Source organism: Echinops telfairi, unplaced genomic scaffold, assembly GCF_000313985.2.
Source record: "Echinops telfairi isolate 266 unplaced genomic scaffold, ASM31398v2 ScPeMD7_3509;HRSCAF=4178, whole genome shotgun sequence".
In the NCBI taxonomy this organism is placed as follows: Eukaryota; Metazoa; Chordata; class Mammalia; order Afrosoricida; family Tenrecidae; genus Echinops; species Echinops telfairi.
In genome coordinates, this window is record NW_022107407.1 from 16,787,704 (window position 1) to 16,804,636 (window position 16,933).

Here is a 16,933-nt window from a genome sequence, read left to right on the forward strand (position 1 = left end):
AAGAGGTAGCAGAAAGGGTAAGTTTGAGAATGTACCTTCCTAATTCTCTGCTGGTGGCATAGTAGGCATCTGTTGGGTGACTCTGTCCTACAATTCTTTCTGGGTTCTGGCCACTCCCTCCTCTAGCCCTTTTAGGTGTGGTTTCTACCTTTGCTCGTTTGGGGTTTGTCACTGTCCCTTGTGTTTCCCTTAACCTTCTCTACGCTTTACAAATAATATCTTTTAAAACTCTCTCAATTATCCCATTATGTGTATTAGCAATTCCCTGCCAGGAGCCTGAATAATATATCTGCTCCCTCCTGTGACATGCTCAGATCTGAGTTTCTCATTTCACTAATCAAAGTGCTGGAAGATATACACATAAGTATATCTTTCTGTTTTCTTCTCAAATCCAAATGACTATCAATTGAATTAGATGAGGACAATCTTTTCAAATAAGTTCATAGGAGGAATCTGTCCTTGAGGATTCAGAATTTATTTTGGATAGCTTTGGCCACATCCTTTTCAGTCATGACCATGAACCCAATCTACAGAGCTCCTAAAGACCAGGAAGTTTGGGCTCTATTTCAGGCCAGGAGGAAGATAGGGGTATATTTATTACTGACTTTTAAAAACGCACCGCCTTATTCCGAGGTAAACACTATATAGATGCTAAGAAAGAAGGATTCATAGAAACAACACAAAAGTGATACATATTGCTCTCACTTTCCCCAATATTCCATAGACGTAGTGTCTCTTTCAAGAGTACTACAGCTCTTGAAGCGTTAAAATCGAGATGCTTTGAAAACTTTTTTAAACATAGAGATATATGATGTCTGAAGTCTCATAATTTTTTTATAAAAGGCTTCCTTGCTCCAAGAGCTGTTTTCCTCATCTGCTGCTGATTGATGGGCAATTTCCTCTCACATTCTAACAGATGTCTTAGCCATATCTCCCACCTGTAACATAAAATCCCTTTCACATAAAGCCTTTATCAATACAGCAATGGATCCCCTGACATTTCTACTGTACTCTGCTTTTAGAAAAAGGAAACAAGTCCTAGGAATCCAAGGCCAGGATCACAGTATTTCAAAAAGAAAAAGAATCAGTTGGCATTACAGGCTCAACCCCCTTCTTACAACTGGGGTTGGAACCACAGGATTACTGAGGGTCAACATGATGGCCCTGGAAACGGAACGATCTTCAGTCTTAAACATCGTCTTACATGTTCAATAGTAACTGCATTTCTTCTATGTGCCTAGCTTTCCTCTAGGTTTCATGGGGATGGAGGAAAAATGACACGTAACTGCACCCCCAAGAAGTTTACAATATAATAGGGAGTTTACAATATAATTATTTAAATTATGTTACATGCTAAATTCTATGGCGTCCAGTGTAAAGAAGTAAAGTTTGGCATTGTCCTATGTGAGACATTTTTAATGTTGGCCCAACTGCTACCTGAAAGGTTGGTGGTTTGAATCCAGCCAGAAATTCCACTAGAGAAAGAACTAACAATCTGTTCCCATAAAAATCACAGCCTAGTGAGGACAGGTCTCCTCTGTTGCCTGGGTTGTTACGAGCAGCCAACAACAACAACAGCTGGCCAACCGGCTGGGACTAGTGACTCTTGGTGGATGGCCCACTTTACAACTCTTCCTTAGACTTCCATTAATGCAGCTTGCAGTTGTCTTTATTCTATTTTAGCATCTCCATCACACAACTGCCATGAAATTTGTGTCACAACAATAATGTTAGTACTCAAAACCGAACCACATTCGCTGCCATTGAGTCAATGCTGACTCCTAGTGATCCCCTGTGGGTTTCTGAGACTCCAACTCTTAGGGGAACAGAAAGCCCAGTCTTTCTCTCTGGAGCTGACGGTGGTTTCCAACTGCTGACCATGCGGATTGCAGCCCAACAAGTAACCATGACGCCACCCTTGCAGAACTAGATTTCTCATATTTCATACTCATGCAATTCATGAGTATAAGTAACATTATACTCTCCCTTGTTCAGTTTATTTATTGATGTCTTTACTTTGTTTGGAGTCCAGTGTTCGGCTTCATTAAAATAGCTTGAATACTATCATTCAGTTCAAGTTTCCCTCTCAACTTTGGATCACCCAACATTTCAACTGGCCTTTGCCTTTAACATAAGGAATTTCAGTGCCCTGTGAAAATTTCAAAGCATTATTGCATACCTAAACTCCAAGCTCTTTGCTGTAGTTGGGTTGGTTCCAACTTGAAATAACCCTATAAGCCAGGGTAGAACTGCCCCTGTGGGTTTCTGAAACTGTAACTCTTTAGGGAAGTAGACAGCCTCATCTTTCTCCCTCAGAGCAGCTGGTGGTTTCAAACTGTTGACCCTGCGGTTAGCAGGCCAATGCATAACCCACGACAGCACCAGAGCTCTTATATGTGATCATTTCATCATCACAAAGCCCCCGGGGACTGGTAATCTTCTTTCCTACTGGAGCTCAAAGCAATGAGATGACCGACTGAAGAAATGTTGAGGTAGGACAAAGATACTTGCTTTCAACGAATGCCTGGTGCTCTTTCTTTAAAATATTGTGTTTTTTAGGGAGGGGATTTTGTCATTTATATTAAATTTTATAATGAGTTAAAAACATTAATATTTCAAAAAACCAAACATCTAGATTAAGTGAATGTTTCCCTTACCCCATTGGTTTTCACTTCACCACAACCCCTTCTTCAAAGGCATTCAATTAAGTTTGGAGTGTATTCATCCACTTCACTTCTGGAGAGAGTTTATCGTGAGGGATATAATATTGTACTTATTTTTCTAACTGTATTGTCTTCACTTCATAATATATTAGGAGCTCTTTCCAAGTGAGCATTTACACAGATTGCTTATTCTTACTGTTTTTCTACGGGGCACTGTCTATAATTTTGTTGACGTTACCCCTGTTGATGGACAGTAAGACTGTTTCCAGCTTTCTTAACTTAAAAACCACTGCAATGAATATTGTGGGAATGTCTCTAAACTTGATACTTGGATACTTGATACTAAACTTGAAAATTGGTCCTTGAAAGGAGTATGCATGTAAAGTCTTGATAAACTAATAGAAAATTGTCCTCAAGAGGCTTAGCAACTTATGTTTCCACCGATGTGTATGCGGATACCATTTCATCATACTTTCAATAATATTGGTCAATACAAGGAGTCTTCATTTTTATTAATCTGAACTACTCCAATTATTAATGAGTTTGACCTTCTTGATATTTCATCTTCAACAGTAGTCTTTTCATATTATCCTTTCTACTATGCCCAATTTTCCAGCATCATCTGCACCTCAGGGTAGAAAAAATGTGGAATTTGACAGGAACATGCATAGCACTACAAACAGCCTTGGAGACTTTTTCTATGATGGAAATGGATCCACTAATAAACATTTGTTTGGCCAGAAAGTCTACAAACTAGTTCTACAATGAGTCTGCAAACTGAGCGGCATTTCTCCATCTTGTTCAAATAAATACTTTGAGCACCTTCGCAAAACATCTTGTGGAGAAAGATCATTGTGCTTGGTAGTCTAGATTTTTTTCTAATTAACATTTAATCTTTTCAGAAAATACTATGACATTTGTTTAATGTGATGTTATGATTAGCTCAGGTTTGGATCTACTATGCATTTGTGATAGTTAAGTTTATTGTGCCAACCAGGCTTCCATAGGAACATGTGGATGCAGTTTAATCGGGTCTCAGCTTGAATTGGACAGTGACAAGGTCGGCCCTCTTCTCTCTCCATTGTGATCAGACCGGTGTGCTGCTGCTTGAGCTAGTTCTTTCCCTCCATTGTGTGCTGCACTACCCGTGGATCATGGATCATGCCACCTTGCCATGCATCACTAAAGCTCGAGACTTCTTTGAGGCCTGCTTTGTCATGCAGCTGGTGGAGCTTGTCAACAGATGTCAATTGCTAGAGATAGAGACCCTATTGGGGCCTGCTTTGCTATGCTCCTGCCCTATTGACTGTCGCTACCTCACTCCTGGTTTCATAATGTGTTATTCCAGGTTGACTAGAGAAACAGATTTAGAGACATGCATATGTATGTAAGAGAGAGTTATATATCAAAGAGCAATTGTATATTGAAAAACATCCCAGTCCAGTCCCGATCAAGTCTGTAAATCTGATGTTAGTCCATATGTCCCATACTAGGCCTTAAATTCCTCTTCAGACTCATGCAGCACATGCAATGATGTTGAATGCAGGAAGATCATAGGCCAGTGGGTGAGAAGTTTTGTGGATCCAGTGGTAGGGGAAGCATCTCAGCACTGGTGCGGGCCTCCATGGCTCCTCCAGCTCTCTGAGTATGGCTCCTCAAGTGAAAGGTAAAGAGTGTGGCCCACATCCAGGGACAACGAGAGGAAGTTCCCAGAATGTTCATGAGAAGGACATGCCCACAAGGAGGCATCTTCAGGCTGTGACAAGCTAGACACCACCCCTAGATTTATTTATCAAGTTGACATGAAATTATGTAACTCCACAGCTTTCTAGAACTTTGCAGAAAGTAATGCTAAGCCTACTGTGTAGATTTCACAATCCACGTATTCTCCTTTTAGAAAATCTGTATACATGCCTGGCTTCATTTTCTGGCATCTGTCCCATTTTCCACTTCTCTGATATAAGAAGCAGTGAGTCTTAGACCTATTATCCATCTCTCCGTCCCCCCCTCTCTCATACTGGAGTCTCTCTTACTCTCTCTTCACTTATGCTTCAATTTGCTATGGGAGATATCTGTTCTTTCCTACACAGTTTGAAGATCATGTTCCTGGCTGGAGTTACCTGCAGAAGTTAATATGATCCAACAGGGAGTAGCTTTGCCTTCTCTTTGTTATCATTTAACAGCATCTTCCCCATGCAGTCAGTCTCCCCTTTCCACCCTCTTCTGTGTGTGTGTGTGTATATGTATGTGTGTGTGTGTGTGTGTGTAGGTGTGTGTGTTTCAAAGCCCTTGCTTTGATCCTCATCACTTGGCACTCCTCAGCTCATTTTGGATTTTTGCCTTCTGTCACTTTCTTCTAGGGTTTTTATCACTTTCCCTCGAATTGGTCTTGCTGTGGCCTTTCTCTTATTCATTGTACAGGTCACTTCAACATAGACTCATCAGACAACTCCCTGTTGGATCATATTAACTTCTGCAGGTAATTTTATACTACAAAGTTAAATTTTCAGAATCTCTCATGCGCAAAAATCCTTTTCATTGTCTCAGGTTTTCCTTCTATGGACTTTTTGAAACCCGTTTCCCTACAATGTCAATTACATATTTACATGCCTACCATCAAGCAAGGTTTGTTTGTTTGTTTTTTCCTTTTCTTTTACAGATTTTGGAATGGCATGATCCTCTTTCGTTCATCTGCAGGAATATGAGGCTGGCATCTTGTTTGACATGTTTGTAGAAATGACGCTTTCTGTTGTGTAAGCATCATCAGCAAACCCTTTCTTGCTGGTTAGAATGGAGTCTGGAATGAGAACCTTTATTTAATTCCTCCATCTTTTGAAAAATGAAATTTTCGGGAAGGGAAGCCAAGAACGTATTAAATGCTAAAATTGTTGTGTACGTTCTGAACAGATGTCTCAATAATTGAAGTAGGTCACCAATATCTTTCCTCTGACATTTCTATTGTTTGATTTAGGAAATCAGCCTCCTGCTCTTCCATTTCATCTGACAGTCTCCGAATGCTCCCACAAATGATAGTACTTGCTCCTTCTCATTGAATTATTCCCCTCCCATATGCTATGTACTGTGCTTGTGGATTCCATAGATTTGCGGTTTTGATGCCTCGGTGCACAATATGTACATTTGTACTGGACTGGATACATATTGAATAATATACCATTATTTTGCTTCAACCAGTTCCCAATGTCTCACTCAGGAGCAACTGGGAGATTACATCGTCTTTATGGTGAATAAGGTCTCTGGTGGCACAGTGGGTCAAGCGTTCGACAACTAGCTACACGGCTGGTGGTTTAAACCCCCTAGCTGCTCTGCAGGGGAAAGATAAAGATTTGCAGCCTCAGAAACTTTGAGGAGCAGTTCTACTCAGTGCTAGAAGTCACCATGAGCTGGAATTGACCTGACAGCAGTGAGTTTGTTTCTTGTACACAGTGGGTGTCATTATGCCAGGCCTTGATTGCCCTTCAGGGATAAAGAGGTTGTTATCCTGTTGCTGGGCTGCCAGTGTGAAATTTCAGGATGATGCTCCCCGTGGGAAGGCAGAAGACAATCTTCACTATCAATTCATTTGGAGACGACTTTGGCTAATGAAAGCTGCCTCATTATCCAATGCCAAGTCCCTTCCAAGGTGGCCTGCATCCAACGACTGAGGGGTTGATCGTCCCTGCACCCTCAGCTGTCACCTGTAATGTCCAGAGAAAAGCCTCAATTCAGTCAAGAGGGTGGGTTACAAATCTTGCCTGGGTGCAGACAGGCTGCGGCTCTACCACGCACCAGCCCGAGCTCGGGAGCTAGTGCCTTTATAGACTGTGCAGACACGAGGAATGGGCTTGGCCCCTCTGGGGTTGGAAAATACAGGCTGAGATCTTCTTGATCGACCAGCAGCATACAAGCTCCAGTCATTTTTTGGTCGTCATCGCTCATGGTTCGCTGATGCCTTCATGGTTGTCCCTGTCCTTGGTTCGCCGATTGCTGACAAAGGCACATTCTTTCCTGTTTTCACAGAACTTTTTACAGTCTTGGGGCAGAACTTTATAGGGTGGGCCTGGGGGCAAACGTGGAGGAACTTTTGTTCTTAGCAGACTCTGGTCTTACATCACTTTAGTGCAGTGGTTCTCAACCTTCCTAATGCTGTCGCCCTTTAACACAGTTCCCTATGTTGTGGTGACCTCCAACCATAAAATTATTTTTGTTGCTACTTCACAACTGTAATTTTGCTCCTGTTATGAATCACAAAGTAAATATATGATATGCGGGATGTATTTTCATTGTTACAAATTAAACATAATTAAAGCATAGTGATTAATCACAAAACAATATGTAATGATATATTGCTAAATATTTATGTGTTTTCCGATGGTCTTAAGCGACCCCGGTGAAAGGGTCATTCAACCCCCAGGTTGAGAACCACTGTCCTAGAGGCCCTGAGACAGGATCATGTGCCTTCAGTTTTACCAGGACTGTGACCAAAAGGAGATGTTCAGTATGAAGGCAGAAGACCCCACGTATGCGCACTAGATCAGCTTTGTGGGTGGCAGCGTTTCCCCACAGGAGGGCTTGTCACACCTTAGCCTTCCTTCTTCTAAGAGGGTAGCCATCTGCACAATGAGCCTTTGGTTATCAACTCAGGCAGAAAGAGGGCCAGTACGTAGCTCCAGGTCCTACAGCAGTTTTCTCAGAGGGTGTTCTCTCGTCTTACATTCTCCCTGAGAAACAAATGGTATCAGTGCTACTGGTGAACACTGAACTAGTGAGTATGATCCAAAGGCTCTTCTGAGCACTTTAGTAGTATTATACACTAGTCCCAGCGGCACCCAGTGTGTTGGCTCACCCCAGCCCTGTGGGCCTCCCTCACAGCAAACCATACAGAAGCCTTCCTGATATTTATTATCAATTTTGATCCTATAATTGTACGTAATAAATATAGTTGCATATTGCCTTAATGCAATATTTCATAGATCCCATGGATTCGAACCAGCTGTTTTGTTTGCTAAGTCTTTCTACATCTAATTATAACACTATTAGTAACCGAAGAATGTGAGAGAGTAGAAACCTGTTTTAAATTTCTATCCTTTCCCATTAATCACTATCTTACTCTAAATATATATATACAAACACACATATATACATATATATGTGCATAAATGTTAATTACCAGAATAGTGTAGCTAAGGCACCAGAAAAACTGACAAACCAACAACTGTGATAATATTGGCAGCCACAGAAACAACAGTGTAGGCTTATGACAGGAGCAGACAAAACTCTGACCTGGGGTGTCAATGTGAGTGGATAATAATGACAGCTCCTAAAGGACACAATAGGAGGTTCAAAAAGTGAATCAGCATAGAGTTTTGTCCTGTCGGCGTGCTGACCCATGTAAGCTGAGGTTACAAACTGGTTTTGTTGTTGGAATGAACTACAGGGTTATTTTTATTAAGAAATAATAAATTTCTTCTGAAACACTGCACAAAAATTTAATGCCACTAATTAGCCCCTGTGATCTTCATAATAACAAACTCTATGAGACAGATGCTGTTATTTTCCAATTGGTAAACATAGGAATTTAGAGGGCGCAATGACTTTCTGAAGGTCATAAAACCACCAGGCAGTAAAGTCAGGGTTTGAATGGAGCAGCTTGGTCCCAAGTCCACATGTGGAACCAATAGACTTCAAACCCCAAACCAGACCCGTTGTCATTATGCTGCATAATGACCCCATAAAGCAGACAGCGGAACCAACTGGAGAGTCTTCCCTGACCAATGCACAGTGAAAGTTGAGTAGAGGGTGAATCTGTTGTATCCAGAGCAATAGGTTTTAATGCTTAATGAACACAATCACCATCAATCCCTCTGGGTTTCTAAAGCACTTACATTTTTTTCACTTTTCTCCCTTAAGACCTATAAGAATGTAGGTCTTTTGAATATTCGAAATGATTCTTTGTTTCAACTGTGGGAAGGCCTGGGGCAATCTATTTAGTAACTCTGAGAGCCAGTTTTCTCATCTGCCCAAAGCCAAGAGATGATTACCCCTACCTACCTCAATCAACATCTGGGCTCTGAAGATGCTTAGTAAAGTGGAAGGTGGCCTCACATAGAAGCAACATTATCATTTTGCTTTCTCCATACTGTCCTCAATACACGCAGTTTTTACGTCCTTCTTGTCAGAGCATATGGGCATGGGTCTAGACTTCTTGGGAGACCGAGCCAGCAGGGCAACGAGTATGGTTTCAGAAGTACTCTGGGCAATCGAGCAGCAGAAAACGCTCTAGCCTTGGGGATTGTAGATAAAAATCATTAGATGCTTATAAGAATGTATTATGAACTTTCCATCAGTGCTTAGAAATGACAATGCATATTGGTGTGAGGTTTCAGATAAAAAATGGCTTTCATCCTTGGAAAGAGCAATTGGCTTACAGCAACTCCTCTGAGCTTCTCCAAATGTTGACCCAATGGAAGTGCCCCACATGCTCAGCACCCCATTTACCCGAAGCAGACCAACAGGGTACAGCCAATGTAAGTGCTTAGTTGCCCTAGGAAATGAATGGTTGCTTCGGGTAAATTGGTGGCAATTTATGCTGAATTATTTGCTAAGGGCAAAATTAGTTCCTGCAGTGTGTGTGGCAATTCTGAAGAATTAAGAAAAAAAGTCTCTGGATTCAATAATATCCTGACCCCAAGACAATTATTACTGCAATGTATCTGACACAGAAACGATCCTGACACTTTCCCAGGGCTGTAGGAGTAAGAAGATTCTTCTAACACTAGGTAACTTTGTAACAGAATGTAGGTATCTGTGGTAGTTACATAATCGGGTGCCAACTTCAGACTATTAGGAATGAAGGGGTGGAGTTTAGTTTATGAATCAGATGGCAGCTTGATGGCCTCATTTGGAGGTGCTATGGAGATAAATAGTTCACTGGAGGCAGGACACACACTCTGCTTCTACTCCCTGCAAGACATTCCTGTTGACAAGCCACATGGAGCTACTCTGATAGAGCCAGAGCCCTGGAGCTGGAGTAGCCACGTGGAGACCCATACCAGTGCTGAGATGCTTCCGCTGCCACAGGATCCACAAGACTTTCCACCCACTGGCCTGTGATCTTCCTCCATTCAACATTATTGCATGGCTGTGTGAGTCTGAAGAACAATTTATAGGCTGGTATCAGATATCTGGGCTAATATCAGACTTATAGACTTGATCTGGGCTGGGCTGGGATGTTTTCTTAATATACAATTACCCTTTGATATAAAGTTCTTTCTTATACACATACAAGTCTCCCTGGATTTGTTTCTCAAAAGTCAAGCAAAAAAATAAGTTTTAGAAAGGGAAGATTTACTTGACACCTACTGCATGCCAGGTACTGGGCTACAAGATCCCCATATTCCCTTCCCATGAGCTCCATGTTGCAGTTAAGTTCTTTTAAATCCGTTCCAACCTATAGCAGCATCATGCGAGGAAAGAACACAGCATCTCCTGAACCTGCAGCATCCTCACCACTATTGTTCTATTTGAGCCCATTATTGCAGCCACTGTATCAGTCCATCTCATGGAGGGTCTTCCTTTGTTTGGGGCTGACCCTCAACTTTACCAAGCATGACGTCCTTTTCCAGGGTCAGTTTCTTCTCATCACAGGTCCAAAGTATGTGAGATGAAGTCTCACCATCCTCTCTTCTAAGGAGCGTTCTGGCCGTACTTCCACCACGAGGGATTTGTTTGTTTTCTGGCAGTCTGTGGCATTTTTCAATATTCTTTGCAAATACCATAATTCAAGCATGAATTCGTCGGCAGTCTTCCTTCCTCACAGCTTTCACTAGCATACGAGGCGATAGAAGAATGCCATGGTGTGATAATTCGTTTTTGTGTTAAGTTGGCTGGGCCAAGGTTCTCGGTAGTTGGGCAGTTATCTCTCACAAAGTGATCTAACACAACATAGTCAACTCCATGATGGGATTAACATAACGTAATAAGCTCTGTGAGCAGCCTGCAGCTATAGTGTAGTGCAACCTCCCTGATTGCGTCACAGCCTTGACGCAATTGGAAGAAAAATTCCTCAGAGTGCAGCCTGCTCCTTTTAAAACAGACTCAGGAAAACTTGTCATACTGCTAGAGCTAGATCCTGCATCTGGCTTGTCAACCTCCTGCCATATTGCCTGTGGATCCCAGGAACCATCAGAGGATTACCAGCTCTGGATTCGTTTGACTCTGTATCCACCAACATGTGGTCTTCCTGCTCATCTTCCTGCCTTCTGCTTCATCAGCCCCTGCAGCTCCAGGAGTCCAGAGAAGCCTCTAGATTATTATCTGACCCATGGACTTGACCCAGAATGGACCTTCCCCACTTTTACAACGGTATGAGCCATTTCTTAACGTACATCTCTTTCCATATACATATATATGTGTGTCACTGGTCCTATTTCTATAAAGAACCCAGCTATAACGCATAGCTTAGGCCAGGTGCATCCTAGTATGCAAAGTGACATTTTTGCTCTTTAACACCTTAAAGAGCTCTGGGTGGTAGGCATTATTCTCCTTCTATTAGGAGGATAGTGTACTGTGGCTCAGAGCAGTGAAGAGATTTGCTCCCTCAAAGTCATAGTTTATAGGAAAACGGGGGGTCAATTTGTGGTCTTTCACCCTGAGTTGTTAGGTGCCATTGAATTGATTGTTTACTCACAGCACCCCCATGTGACGGAATCGAACTGCCCCAGAGGGTTTTCCTGGGTGCAATCTTTACAGAAGCAGATCAACAGGTCTTTCATTCACCAGGTGGGATTGAATTGCCAACCTTTTTCTTAGCAGCGGGGCACGGAACTGATGCACCCTTAGATCTTGTTGGTCTCTCACTTGGACAGTTGCCACAGCCTCTTTGTTAGATGGCTCCCTTCTGCCTTTCCAAATCTCTCTTTATCCTTTTTTATTCTGTTCTCTTTCCAGAGAGGCTGGTCCAGCCAGAGCTCTGGCTTCCCTGTATGTTCAACCAATGGTAGGAGATGAAGAGGGAAGAAGGAGAGAGAGAGATTACCCCACCCCCTCGCCTCAGCTTCTTCCTTTCCCCTCCACCAGAAGTCTCAGCACCTACCATTCCTCTCTGCAGAATACCTGCCTTTCCGTTTGGGTAACCATTCCCTTCCTGAAGGCCCTACGTTCTGTCCAAACCAAAGCCAGACTTACTGCTGTTAAGTGGATTTCAGTTCCTAGAAACCCCATCTGTTAACAAGTAGAACTGCTCTGTAGGGTTTTCTTGACTGTAATTCTTTTTTTTTTTTATGAGCACTCATTTTTTTTATTGTGATGAAATATATGTAATAAAACATTTGTAATTGCAAATGTTTTTGCAAGTATAGTTCAATAACATAAAATACATCCACCACTTCATGTGGCTATTGCCTCTTCACTTTCAGATTTTTTTTTTTTAAATCTCTGGAAATTAAAATTTTTTTGTAATTTGTTGTTGTTCCTAAGGGCATACACAGCAAAGTATACAATTCAACAGTCTGTACATGTACAATTTAGTGATATTAATTATACTCTTCGAGTTGTGCAACCAATTTGACTCCTTTTCTGAGTCATAGCTTCTCCATTAACATAAATTCATGGGCCCCTAAGCTTCTTTTTTTATCATTTTATTAGGGGCTCATACAACTCTTATCACAATCCATACATACATCAATTGTGCAAAGCATATTTGTACATTCATTTCCCTCATCATTCTCAAAACATTTCCTCTCCACTTAAGCCGCCGGCATTAAGTCCTCATTTTTCCCCTCCCTCCCTGCTCCCCTCTCCCTCCTGAGCCCTTGATAATTTATAAATTATTATTTTGTCACATCTTGCCCTGTCCGATGTCTCCCTTCACCCACTTTTCTGATGTCCGTCCCTCAGGGAGGAGGTCACATATAGCTCCTTGTAATCGGTTCCCTCTGTCCAACCCATTCTCCCTCTACCCTCCCAGTATCGCCCCTTGGGCCTGAAGGGATCCTCTGCCCTGGATTCCCTGTGTTTCCAGTTCCTATCTGTACCAGTGTACATCCTCTGGTCTAGCCAGACTTGCAAGGTAGAATTCGGATCATGACAGTGGGGGCAGGGAGGAAGCATTTAGGAACTAGAGGAAAGTTGTATTTTCTATGGAAGAAGTTGTCAGGCATTTCTTCCACGGAGCCTGTGTGGGTTTGAATTGCCAACCTTTAGGCCAACCCAAACCTTTTGTGCCACCCAGGGACCTTACAGTCTGTCCATGTCTCTTCAAATCCCCCCAGTTTCCACATACCATACAGTGACAGTACATTTTAGCTTGGCCAGTTTATAAAACACCAAGGTTTAGAAACGACTGTCTCTCCGTTGCATTGTTGCCATCACTTCTGATTTACATGAAATGGTTGTACAGTAGATATATTCTGCTTCTTTCACCCTGGAGAAGGCAGAATGTTCTAGCTACATAGATTCTCTGGTAATATGTAGGGGCGCTTTCTACTTCTGGCCCCTGGAACTAACAGAAGGGTACGAAAGTACCTCACTAACCATACATGGTTTCTGAAAGATGCCATTCAGAGTTTGATAAGTAAGAGAACCTGCCATTTGTATGGAATTCTAGAATTCACATTCAGTGCTCCTATTTTAGAAGACATGTGAAGTTAGATGTGTGTCCAGATCATGAAGTACAGTACAACTGCTTTGTTATTTTAAAGACAGAGCATGGCCTGAACTCCCCTCTAGACACATCATGAGGGATAAAAGCCTTGCCTCTGAACGATTGCATCAAGCTAATGAGACTGGTGTATTTTGTTAATGCTAGCTAGCTTCTGCTTTCCAAGTGAATCTATTGCCCATGACTTGAAAAGAATGATGAGAAAATTGAAGCAGATGCTAAACAGGACAGAAGCAGTAAGTATTTTTATGCATATGAGTGATACAAGGACAAAACCTTAGGCAGCAACCAGCCAATCAACAGTTCTAACACTTTAAAAGGTTTTCAAAGTCTAATGTCAGGCATGGAAGGGGTATATATATTTTAAAAAACTGCTTTCATAACATCCTTGCACTTCAAATGACAAGGCATTTTGGAATTATCAACTTAGCTGAAGATAGCAAAGTTATTCTATTATTAGATAATTGTATCACTTAACATAAGAAAGGAAGATCAAAATGGGTAGCATTTTTAATATCTTTCTATCAGTATGATATGCCCTTATAAACTAGCAACGCTTAACGTCTTCTTTGATGTTCATACAATGACCGCAGATTTCCTTGCATTAGCGTTTGATGGTGTACCTTTTCTCCATCATTTTCTTTTTAATTATTTTGGATCTATTCATTTAATGTGCAACTTTGGCAAATCCCATATAATTATTGTTTAACCTAGTTTGACAGTCTTGGTCTTTTAATTGGATTGTGGGCCATTCTGTTGTTGCTGTGCTAGCTGCCATCACGTGGGCTCCAACTTTGAGCGGTCGATGGATGGCGGAAAGAAACCTTGTCAGGTCCGGGCTGTCTGTGCTAGCTGCCATCACGTGGGCTCCAACTTCGAGCGGTCGATGGATGGCGGAAAGAAACCTTGTCAGGTCCGGGCTGTCCGCACAGCGGTTTGTGTTTGAGTCTATCATTGCGGTCACTGTGTCGGCCTGTCTCACGGAGGGTTTACCTCATTTTTGCTGGAACTCTGCTTTCATTAATTCACAGTCTCCATTACCAATTGTAATATTCTTTTCTGGAGATTGGTCTTTCCGGATGATGAGTGCAAAGTTAGACATCCTCAGGTAAGACAGGAATATGGCCTCTGGATAACAAGCGTGGGACGATCTCTCTAGCAACTACTGGAGAGCTTCCACTAAGAGAGAGAGCAAAGCCATCCATCCTCACTTCTGATGAGCATTTTGGCTGCTCTTCCTTCTAGTTGACTTTGCTGGTTCTTCTGGCAATCCATGGTGTATCCCATGTTCTTCTCCAACACCATAATTCAGATGTGTCAAATCTCTTCAATCATCATTTTTCATTGTCCAGTTTTCACACGCCTATGAGGCAATTGAAGAAAATGTGGTTTGGGTCAAGCACCTTTTCATCAGAAGAGTGACATCTTTGCTTTTTAACATTATAAAGAGGTCATTTGCAGGAGGTTTTCCCAGTGCAATATATTCTTTGATTTCTTCACTGCTGTTTCTGCTGGCATTGATTGTTGACTCAAGTAAAAGATAACACTTGAAAACTTTAATTGATCATATTCCAATTCAAGTTGACGCTAAAGGAAATCAAGGAAAGTTTATGAGAGCCATGTATGACTTCAACTATATCCTGTCTGAATTTAGAGATCATTCACTTCAAAATAAAAAAGATTTGATTCGCTGAATCCTAATGACAGAAGACCAGAAGAGTTGTAGGCTGGCTTAGAGGTCATCACGCCTGAAGAGATAAAAATGTGATTTAAAAGACAAGAAAGAAAGAAAAGACTAAAATGGATATCAGAAAAGACACTGAGCTTTCTCTTAAGTACAAAATAGCTAATGCAAATAGAAGAAATAATGAAGTAAAAGAACTGAACAGAATATTCCAAAGAGCAATTAAGTAAGACAAGGATATGTGAAAAGGCTTGCAGTCATGCTATACATTTCTCAAGTGGAAAACATTGAAGATAAAATTCAAGCTTTGTACTACAATTTTGAAATATTATATGAGAAAATAATTGAATGATTCAGGAAGCATCAAAAGAAGATGAAAAAATAAACAGAGTTACTATACCAAAAAAGAATTGGCCAAAATGCATCCATTTTAAGAGGCAGCATATGATTAAAACCATATGAAAGAATAAATAAGTTCAAGCTTTACTGAAGGCATTCGTGCAATCCAAGCCTCCTAGAATGGATGGAACATCAATTGAGTTATGTCATATTTACATTTAAAATAAATACTGTACTGATATCATTTTCTAACATATTTATTTGTTTTCTATTTATCCTTTGTACATCTTCCTTTTAGTATTCATTTCTTGCATTCTTTTTAATTAATGATTTTTTCATTATTCCATTTTCTCCTTTACTCACTTTTAGTTATACATCCTTACATGACTCTTACATTCTACATTAAATCTGTTACCTGGACAACCAACTAGAAGAGATCAGTATTTGTGCCCATTTCAAAGAAAAGTGACCCAAGAATCGGGAAGCTATTATTGTTCAGGGGGCAGAGGAAATGATGTGGAAGTTAATAATAATATTACTCACGTCACATGCAAGTAAAACTTTGTTGAAGACAATTAAAACAGTTGCAGGGACTGGCCAGAAATTCCAGCAGAATGAAGAGGAGAACATAGATTGAAGTCTATCATTGCTGACATCTGGTGACATCTTGGCTGAAAGCAGAGAATACCGGAAAGATGTTTGTGTTTCATTGACTACGTGAAGACATTTCACTGTGTGGACCATAATAAGATGCTGCTATCATTGGGAAGAATGGGAATTTCGGGATACTTCATTATGCCCAGGAGTCCTGCTGTGATCGTGGGTTACACATTGGACTGCTAGCCACAAGGTCAGCAGGTCAAAACCACAGCTGCTCTGTGGGAGCAAAACCAATGCTCATCGAAGCAGCAGTCAAGAAAGCAAACAATATAGTGCATTGAGCAAATCTGCTGCATAAGACCTCTTTAAAGTGCTAAACAGCAAAAAATGTCACTTTGAGGACTAAGGCACACCTGACTCAGCCTTAGTCTTCTCAATCGCCTCAAGCACATGTGGAAGTTGGACAGTGAAAAAGGAACACTGAGCAAGAATGAACTAATTTTAATTAGGGTGTTGGCAACGAATATTGAAAGTACCATGTACTGCCAGCGAACAACCTAACCTATCTTGACAGGAGTATAGCCAGAATGCTCCTTAGAAACAAGGATGGCAAGACTTATTCTTACAAACTTTGCACATATTACCAGAAAGGACCAGTCTCTGGAGAATGACATCATACATGGTAAAGTAGAGAGGAAGTAGAAAAGAAGAAGATTTTCAAGGATATAGATGGGGATTTAACATAACAATTCTGAGGATAGCAAAAGACCAGAAAGAATAATGCTATGTCTTTTGATAGCCAGGTACCATCAGCTTTCTTCACCATATTTGCTTATTCACCTGCTTTGTCTTCAGCGGTTGTGTTGGGAAGGTGAGCATCATAGAATGCCAATTTAATAAAAGAAAGTATTCTTGCATTGAGGGAGTACTTGAGTGGAGGCCCAATGTCCTTCTGCTACCTTAATACTAAATGTATAAATATAGGCACAT